Consider the following 10,275-nt stretch of genomic DNA (forward strand, 5'->3'; position numbering starts at 1 on the left):
CAACTGTGGGGCTTTCTGTTGTACCCCATTAGCTTTCAGGAGATGGTGGATTGCTGCCAGACTTAATGCGGTATGAAAGCAGAGAAGGGGGATGGGAGAACGCAGAGCCCGGGGGGGGGGGGGGGGGGGGGGGAATGAGAAATAGGCATATGAGCAAGAGGCTTATAAAGAGACACAGTCAATGAGTGTAAACAAAACAAGGGAGATGGGGGGGAAAAAAAAAAAGGTAGTCAAGTGGTGGGGAAGGGGCTTGAGTAATATTTGCAAGAAAAGAAACTGAAAAATTGTGGGAAATGAATGACCAGGAAGAAGATCCCCAACTCAGGCAGGCGAGCAAGGAGACCTCCAGCACCGCTGTTAAACTGGCTGCTCCTTGCCTGGGCTCCTCCTCACTCCACTCATCTGGGCAGACAGAGCCCAGCCATACCCATTCTGGATGGCTCCTCTCTGGCCAGAGATCCAGCTCGCTGCTAACTTACCTCCCCCCCCAAAAAAAGCCTGGCTTCCCCATTGGCAGCTTCGGAACACACCATGAGCACCTCCAGCAGCTCAGCCCAATCCACTCTGCCTTCAAGTGATCCCCTTCCGAGTCAAGGGGACACCCCCAATGGGCAGTGCTTCCTAGGGGCACTGATCCTGTACCCAGTCACTGAGTCGCTCTCCCACTGCAGGAGCTAAACTCACACAACTTAAAACCACTTTCAAAAGCTTCATTTATTGACAGGACCAAAAAAAAAAAAAACCATAAAAGTGAGCCTCTTCCACATTTTCTCAGCAATTCACATTTCCCACAACCTGACATTTTGGTACTAGTAGGTTTTACCTGGAGGGAAGGCAATGCTGGAACGCCAGCAGCTTTGCCTGATACCGTTGTGCAATGGATGAATTACAGAACAGAGACAGAGACCTGTCTTACTGGAGCTTGCCCGTGTTATTTCATGGAAGCTAAGTAAGCATTGTCTCTCTCTTATCAGCCACTGAGCAGGAGGCAACAAGCTTGAGCTCAGGAATGAACTTTATCTGGTGGCACCAGTTCCCAAGAAGTGCCTGGAATAGAGAAAGATTTCACTTAATGACATTGTGGTTTGAGCCTCAATGTGTTTCTCAGCAAATGTCTGCTTTTAGGAGAGAAGGGATAGGGGCATCGGTTTAGTCTAGTCCCTGTTTCTGCTTCTTCATAAAAGGAGGCCAGTGGAATACAGAAGGCAAATTGCAAGTCCAAGGGCAAGCAGAAAACAGAAGGGAGTAGAGGGCACTGGCCACAGAAGGTGGAGAAAATAGAAATGCTGGAGAGAGAGCCACAAAAGAAAGCCAGAAGAGAACAGTGGAGATACAGCATTTCCAAGCATAATAGTAGTCCAGGATGAAGAGAAGACCAGGTGTTCATCATTTACACCGCATAAAATTCACAAGAGCAGCTTAACTGCAACAAGAGCAGTAACATTCCCCTCGAGGGATTCCTCCCACTGCAATCCAGTAAGCAGAGGGTGCTGTGAAGATGCATTAGCCACCTGGGGCAGCTCGGGCGCCGTGCGCAGTGAGTGCAGGAGTGGGATCATGCCAAAGTCACTGCTCTTGGAGCAGACAGCCCCAGGGGGCTGCAGCCAGCAGAGCTGCTCAGGGCACTCACCTGGTCCCGGTGACCACAAGGTGTGGAGGCAGCAGCAAAATACCTCTCCCGTTTTGTTATGGGAAGGAGGAAGCAAGGAGAGAAGTTAGAGTGCCACTGGCCCATGGTTATTAATATTTATGTTACGCTGGTGGCTTATGAGCAATAAAAATACTCAAGAACAATTTTATACCTAAGATTCACTGCCCCTTTGAGATACACAGCGACAACAACAATTTACTGCGCCGCCTTACAAGAAGAGAGTCTGAGTTTGTCTCTTCCAAGTACAGAGATCTTGGAGAGATGTGTCAGGTCTCCTGGCAGGGTTACGCTTAACAGAAACACCCAGTAAACACATTTCTTGAAGACCTAAAGGAAACTTACAAACGGTTGAAAAACGTATACCTGAACTGACAATCAAATGTCAGTTTTTACCTCTATACATTTTAGTAGTGGGAATAAAAATGCCGTATTCTTGCAAAAGATGAACAAGCAACAAGAACCTGAATTAGCCCACAAGGAACACACTGGCGATTACCTGGGATTTGGCTCGGGGAGGCTGCTGCACACTGCAGCCACCCAGGCCAGCACAGCATGGGCAGTGCGGAGCTCAGAGCCCAGGCACTGACAGCTCCCACCTCCGGCGCTGAGCATCATCGTCTCCAGGAGCAGAGCGCCCAGAAACAGCAAGCATCATTTTACACCCCAAGGAATGCAACCAGAGCTCATGAGCGGTGTTTTTTTCCCCCTCAGGAACCTCTCTTGTAGAAGGGAGGCACAGGCCTCTGATCCAAAGTCCTGCTGTAAATAAGTCATTCACCCGTCTGGAGAAGCATCCTGCCAGTAATCCAAGGCCGTGGCACAGCTGTCCCGTTCAACGAGGCAAAAGATCCCATCACATTTGTTGCCACTGATACCAAGGAATTCTGTGCCAGATCTGTGGGGAGATCCCATGACACAGGACTAATGACACGCTGGTGGCACCGTGTCTTCACATGCTTCTAACCAAAGGCATGCACAGCCATGCAGACAGCGACTCACAAGCTTACACAGTATCAAATATGCTGGCAACATCCTCATTACAAACCAAGGATAAATTTTCTTTGACTTCCAAGGTGAAGACACTGCGCACAACCTCAGAACAGGTAGTAATTTTTATATTTTTTTTTACCAATGGTTTCATCAATAGATCCTATTGCCAGCAGGCTGGCGTTGCTCAGACACACCACACCAGTGAACCGCACTCCCCGATGAGTGTAGCCAAGCTGCAAAGAAACCAGTTCCCAGAACACAGACAGGCCAGGTGCCACTGTCTGCCGCTCCGTCACCTTCACTGTCACTCCAAGGGACAAACAGGCTTCCTCGTACCTCTGCTCCAGGATGAGCTCCACCCCAGAGGAGCTGCAAGTCAGATACTTTTCATCTGCAATAGCCTTTAGAGAAAATTAAGAAATTCAAGAAAACTCTGCAAGGAATGTTCGTTTGAAGCTCACTAATGACAAGATGGAAAGAAACAGGAATCAAGGGTCTAATTGCACCTCTCCAGCGCTCAACCCTGATTCGTTACCTTGCACTCAATCTAGAAGTTGACTTAGCAGGCAGTAATTTGAGCCAAGACCAGATGCTTCTGTTTAAACAGACTCTCCTGGGAAATCAATTTAAAATATTCCTTATATGAAAATTTGATTGTTTCCCCTCTTAGGCTTCCTAAAAATTTTTCAGGAGAGCAGCAGCAATATGGAGGAAAAGCATTTCTCGCAGACATCTTCAACCATGAAGTCCTGCACACTTCCACCACCTCGCAGTACTCTGGAGAGGGGGGAGCAGAAAACCTCCCCATTGCTGGGCACAATCTACTAAATTCAGGGTTTTATGTACAACAGCCAAACTAGATTGATTAAACCCAAAGGAGAACCCAAATTTGCTAATTTTCAAATCTCCGGGGTTTCACCCCAAAGGCTCTCTCTGGATGGAGAGTTGCAAGGCTAAGGAGAAAGATGGTTATGAAATGGAGCAGGAAAAGGGATATTCTGCTTTGATTAAGAGGCAAGCATGCACAAGAAGCACATCATACTTCACCTCGGTGAAGACCTCTACAATCCCTAAAAATCAGAACCAATTGTCTTTTGAATCATAGATTCAAGAAAAGTAGAAGGAACCTCAGGGCCAGGGGGACCTAACCCAACCCCTGCCTACAGTGGAATCAGGATCTTTACCTCTCAGCTAAACGTTTGTGAAACCTTTCCATTCCTCTTACAAAGTCACGTTCTGCTCAGCCTTTGGTATTAGAACAGGAAAAAAAAGTCTGTTAAATATGAATACTTGAAGTTTAATTCCATTAATTTGTCCTTTTTCACCATGAAGTCAGACTCTTTTCTTTGCAACAGCCTCTTATGCATACAGGCTTAAGTCTCTTCCTCCATCCTCAGTGCAGTCTTCTCCTCTCTAGGTTAGATCGACCTCAGTTCTTTCAATCTTCCTAAATAGGCCATTTCACCTTTGTAAATCTAAAACTCATGAAGGAGAATAGCTGTAATGTCTTATATCCTGGTTTGTCTTGGTAACAGCACAGTCTTGCACAATCTACTAAATTCATGGTTTTACATACAATAGCCAAACCAGATTGATTAAACCCAAGAGAACCCATCTCTAGGAGTCATTCATCAACAAATCTATTATCTTATAATAGACACTGCTCTTAAATGAGGGACTGGTTTATTAAGCCAATTTCATCTGGGAAGATGTTCATGTTTTCCATTTGATGTAAAATGAATGCTTAAGTAGTAGATATTTTTCATGGCTTCACAGGAGAGCCATTAAGTGGAAGATAAATACAAGCAGCTCTTAACATAGGATTGCTCCTCAAAAATATCTTACAATGGGATTACGTTGCTGGGCATCTTAGAAAGCGGATGTGATTTGTTTTCCAACATGGTAGCATTGCTTCTGAATTCCTGTAGCACATAGTCCAGATACTCTTCCTACAAGACAGACACTGATCTAATTTGCACAGCAACAAAGGAAGAGCAGAATTAATTATCTCAGGTTCTGTGGTGTTGACAGACTGAGAATTATGGTAGATAGCTATGAAAATAAACACTGCCCTACCACCAGTAACAAATGTTCAATTTTTTTTTTCTTTTAAATAAATCAGGAAATTACTTTTGCAACTGCTATTCCTTAACCCTCATCTTTCATCACAGAGGACAGTGTCATTACCCGGGCTATGAAGCATCACAATCAATGTCAGTCTTCATAACATATCAAAGTCTTTATTGTTCATATTATAGATAATTTCTTTCATTGCAGTGCAGAACTCATTCATATCCAAACCTGTGGAAATAAGCATCACAAATTGACAACCTGGACTAAAGCAGATAATTCATTTCTGAGCAAAAAGATCACAAGGAGTGCATTCTATAAAAACACTGTATTAAAGGTGGTCCCAAAAAGAACCCTGCAGCAGAGTTCTAAAGCTTCCAAATCAGCAAATATGTTTACTGGAAGTCTAAACTTTACAGATAGTTTATGACTTTCATGCACATGTCTAGCATGCAATTTTTTCTAAATTTGGTCATTTATACATGCACAGAGATCCTGATAACAGTGTCGTGCAGAAATGAAAGACCTGGAGCAAAGCAAATACACTGGAACACTCTTACAAGGTTACTAGTTCTGGCATATTATCTAGAGCTATAAGAAACTCTGCTTCAAAACCTTTACCATCCAAGGTAACCAAGCTTACACCTCTTGCTAGTGTAAGCGGACTTTAAAGATAATAGCACTGTGAGATCAGGGCTAACTAGGAGAAATTTAGGATAACGCAAGTATTACGACCCAATTTAGACACTGCTTGATAACAAATTCTAATCCACCTTTAGTAGCACAGGCTTCAATCCATAGCTGTGGTAGAGCTGACAAAGTTATCAAGATAGAGAGAACACCCAGCCCTTGTGGACACAGCTGATGTAGGTGGCTGTCCAGCCACCCTGCTGCAGCAGCTGAAACAGTGGCATCTTGTGGCTCATTTGCCCAAACAGCAGAGTGAAAATAGTAAAGCCTTCCAAATGATTTGCTCAGTACTGAAAACAGTCTCCTCTCCAGAAGTATTATGTAAATTTGGATATTTTCCACTCAGAGCACAGTTTCAAAGGTAGGGGTAGCTGGATGCACATATTTCTGAGCAAAGAGAATTGCAGAAAACCCAGTACCAAAGAAAACTCATCTCCACTGTCTCTCTTCAGGACCCTGAAAGCATCCCCTTTTCCTGGAGATTTGGCTGGAAGAGATTAGAGCATTCACTGATTTCAATATATTTCATACAATTTTTATAGTTGTAAAAATATAACTTAAAATATTAATGTTTATTATGGACAAATAGTTAAAGTTATATAGAATACCCAAAGCAGTGATCAGAAGTTTCAAAGTGTCTTCAAAGCACCAAGTGACCTGTTGCAGCTGTTTCACTTAGCCCATCAGAATTGTTTTCACAGACTTTCTGCCCTCTATTTATCTGCACCGTGGCTGCTCACTCACATTGTGCTGGTTTTGAAGACAAAGCGATCATTAAACAGGAGCAACCCCTGTCTGGGTGAATGGAAATAACCTTTATGAACATGCTCTCCATGACAATGCCTTTATTGCAGCTCACACCCATGCTAGTTTAAGATTAGCCAACTCAAATAATACTATCAAGGTAGCCATGGCAGCACCAAGCCCCACACATGCTAATCACCCCCACTCCTCGCCTCCCAGGCCCCCAGGACTTGAACTAACCTTAATAAAACCGCAGTAAGAGGGAAGATCTCCCATTCCTTTGTTGCACCGAGAGCCAAGTTCTGCCTACCCATCCAAGTATTTAATAAGGATCTGCTGTGACTGGGATTTTGAGGAGGTTCCAAAAGAACAGCCTTATCTGAGAAAGGAGGAAACTATCTGTCACCAGGTGCTTGTCTCATCTCTCAGCAGCGTATCAGAGAAAGTTGTCACTTCTTGTGGTGCTACTCACCCTTGTAGCAGCACAACATTTATTTCATCTGCCCCTACTTCCCCTGCACATCCACTGGGAACCTGCCTGTGAAGCCATCAGCAAGGTCTCTTATTTCATAGACCCCAGACAAAAAACAAAGGATGCAAGAGAACAGCAAGAAAGGGGGAATGTCTCAGGACCTATTTGTCAAGGATGCACCAATCTTGCCCCATCTGGTCCTGATGGATGAAGTGGTTCCTCTCCAGCTGTTCTGTAAAAGCACTTTCACATAATGCCAAGTAGTCATAGGATGTGTCACTGCTCCTGGGGTCACGGGGACGGTTCCCAGGGTGACTGCTCCACCTCTTCACCCTTCTCTACCTTTACACAGGGCTGCTGCAGAGCCGCACAGTAACCGTCACAAACCTCTCCATTTTCTCCCTCCTCTTCCTCTCGGAAAGCCCTTTTTGGAGAAAAGCCAAGAAATATGGTTTTGTATTCAGGTTTTGAAAATACACCCACCTTCACTGTCCCCCCCCCCCCCCTTTAACTTCATCCGCTTATCACTTCATAAATATCAATCTGCAGAGCTTTGAATATGTTGAGATTTATATCCAGGCAGCCCTGTGAGATTTAATGCTTTCTGAATGTCCATTCAGCCTTATGCATCCCCTGGGGACAAAATCAGAGTCAGAGCACTATCAGAAGATTGGCAGCCAACCATTTTACAAAATTACTTTCAAGAGAAAAATGTCTGCAAAACATCTCTCAGAAGTAAAAACAAGAAGCACATCAGTTCTTGTTTCCTACAGATCTGATAGGTCAGCCAAAGATTTAATTGACATATATATGTGTGTATATATATGTTTTGTATGTTTATATATATACACACACACCATGAAAATTGTATATAAAGAGCACAGTTCAAAAAGCTAGCCAGCTGTGTGGAGAAAGAATAGTTTTTACAGAGATTGGCCACCCCTCTTCTGCAGTACTACTTCCTAACCACATATTGCCTGTCCGGTATTTGTGTACTGATTATTTCTCTTTAACCCCGGAATATTCCGCTACTCTTTCCTTAAAAGTGGTCTCCCACACCAGATTCCTTTCCAGTTTTTTCCTACCATTTCATGGTATGATTTTATTCACATGCATTTATCTTGGTCCTTTTACAAATGCAACCTTCTATAATTTCTACTTCCATATATACCCCTAAATGTTCTCTAGTCACATTAGTTTAGCACACTTCTTTCCTCCAATTCTAAGATTAACTATCCAAATACTTTCTGCGAGGAATTGACAACCGCAGTCCCAAAATCTCATCCCAGGAGCTCTTACTTACCAACTAAGTTTACTGAGATCTCTTTTCTGCAAAACCATGGTTGCATCCCTCTGTTCTAAGCATTGTCAGCCACAGCACTGTACACTCCCATCCAGTTTGCAGTTTCATATTCCAATTAGCCAGAACTAGATATGCAACTTTGTGTCCTTGTTTTCTCTGCATCGAAAGACCAGAAAATTCTTCAGCTGTCCTGCCAACAATGCACAGGTTCCCTAATGCATTCCTTTACATCCACCGGTAGCCTGAGTAGTTTGCAGCCCCTGCAACAGTTTAGTACATTCTTCCAGTTATTCACAAGGTTGCAACCACCAAACCCCCACTTGTTTGCTGACCTACAAAGCCGGAATTTTACTTTAGAGCTCATATTCTTTTTCCATCTTAAATCAGTTTACACTATTTTATACTTGCTCAACTCTAGAAGAGATACACTTGACCTAACACTCAAGCATGAAGTCTTTTAGCTCAACCCATGCCTTGCCAAGAAGCCACTACCCTTGATTTAGTTCTAGACACACGAGTTATCCCAGCAATGTTGCTAAGCCCATGCTACTATCCCTTGTATTTCTTCCACTAGGTTTACAAACTGACTTGCTAAAAATATCTCTTGTGAGAAGTAGATTCCAGCCTTACCCTTGGAAGGGTATTCTAAGAAAAAATCCCACTCCTGAAGAACATGGATGTTCTTGAGATTGGACATTTGACTAGACAGACTACAAGATCACCGAGGGCTCCAACAGTCACATTAAATAGTGATATGATACAACAGTGAGCAAGTTTTTGGCCTTTATTTGAAGGCTTTTAACAGTTACAGTAAGAATTGTCATTGCAAACCAGGAATTTTGAAAAAATTGAACAATAAGAGTTAAAAATATCCACAAGCCCACCTGCAAATAAGACGTACAGAAAGGAGATGTGAGCTTTTTGTTCTTCCATTCTGTTCATTTTTCAAATATGTGATAAAACTAAGATGCTAAGGAAAGTTGGACGCTATCTGAATTGTTCCAGTAGGTGAGCATTTACTATTTAACAGCATATACTGTACCAGTGTAACAGAGTAGCTATGTTAAATCTATGGGTTTGAGTTGGTTTTATTGTCATTTATTTCCCAAAAAGGACATTAAAAACAGATTATGCCAAGATATCTGTAATGTAGTCATTTAAGTTGACCACGAGCTTGGCCCCATTCTAACTCATCTTAGTAGCACAGAAGCTATTTAAGCAGTTTGAAATCTTACCAACATTTGACTTACAAGACTGAAGTTTCAGTTTAGTTTCACAATGCACATCCAACAGGTCCACACATTGTCTCACAAGGCGCACTGACAGTTTTTCTGACTCATCTTTCTCTCAGCATAAAAGGATATTTACTTGCTTTTAGTAGCAGTTGCTTGCTTGTAACAGCAAGAGTTCAAAACTGACCTAATGCATCCCATCTGATGACCTGGTTGCCTCATAGTTCCAAACATGCAATCTCATTAAAAAGAGATTTTAAGCAACCATGTTCCAGTGTGCAACTGGACTGCAAAAAAGCAGACACCCCAGAAGTCACCTCCAAATTCAGCCATATGCTATCGCCATCTTTTGCTTTGAGTTGCTGAAATAACAGAGTATTTGGAGTTGATAAAAGCATGCTTCTGACCTCAAAGCAAACAAGTAATGGTAAAGAAGATTTTATGTGCATCAAACACCCTGTTCTATGTCTGCACTTCCGTAGTCCAACACCAGTTTTGAAATACCAGTGATGCCAATTCTTTAGAATGAGGCATCCATGGAGCGCTTGGGCGGGCCAGGAGGGTGTTCTCCAGCATGACAGAGAAGCCCTTCAGGGATCACTTCCAATTTCAAGGTTAGATACATCACATAAGCACTTCTCTGAAGAAGCTGGTCTGCGCATACATCTGAAAGAGTAACATTTAAGCTCATTTATGAAACATAATCCAAAGGAAACAAGTCAACTACTAGAGACTGGTGACAGGTGCAATTAACATTATTTGTTTGTAGAACCACAGAATGGCTCGGGTTGGAAGGGACCTTAAAGATCATCAAAATCCAACCCTCTATTAGTTATAAATAACTAATAACTAGTGTTTTAGTTTTAAAAACACTTTAGTCATACACTGGCATTCCTGTTCTCCAGCCCCTTTCTTACACCATTAGGAGGAAGTCAACAATACACTCACATTTCATCCGCTTGTGGGGGAAAAAAAGAAAAAAACTCAAGCAACGTTTTCCCCCAGCACACTCCAAAGAAAGTTTCAACATTGCTGCTGCTCAGGTTAGCAATGAATATAAGTAGGACCAGAGAAGGAAAGCAGATATTCCAGGTCCTGCAAGCTTCATAACGAAAACCACCAC

Source organism: Cygnus atratus, chromosome 16 (genome assembly GCF_013377495.2).
Source record: "Cygnus atratus isolate AKBS03 ecotype Queensland, Australia chromosome 16, CAtr_DNAZoo_HiC_assembly, whole genome shotgun sequence".
Taxonomy (NCBI): domain Eukaryota; kingdom Metazoa; phylum Chordata; class Aves; order Anseriformes; family Anatidae; genus Cygnus; species Cygnus atratus.